We start from the raw sequence: 333 nt of genomic DNA on the forward strand, positions 1-333 counted from the left end.
GACGGCAATGAAAAAAACAGAATCCGTAAAACAGCGTTTCTTGCAAGAATGTCAAACAGAAGTAAAGATATTTTCTCGTATTTGTTTCATTCCGTGATTTTGCTCGAGAACTTTTTGTTGTCAGGACACTGACCCCGAGTTAGGTATGCTGCTATAGATTATTTTAAAAAAAAGTTTCCCAGTGTCAGCTAACGTACATGTATGGAATTACTGAGTTAAATAATCATGATTAGCCTTAAATAGCAAATTTATAACCGAGCTAAGATTATTTTCGCTTGTATTGTAATGCCAAAATACACTGTTCAGTTTAGAAGTATCGTTGCATTTGCATAA

The sequence above is a fragment of the Penaeus monodon genome, chromosome 25 (assembly GCF_015228065.2).
Source record: "Penaeus monodon isolate SGIC_2016 chromosome 25, NSTDA_Pmon_1, whole genome shotgun sequence".
Lineage (NCBI taxonomy): Eukaryota > Metazoa > Arthropoda > Malacostraca > Decapoda > Penaeidae > Penaeus > Penaeus monodon.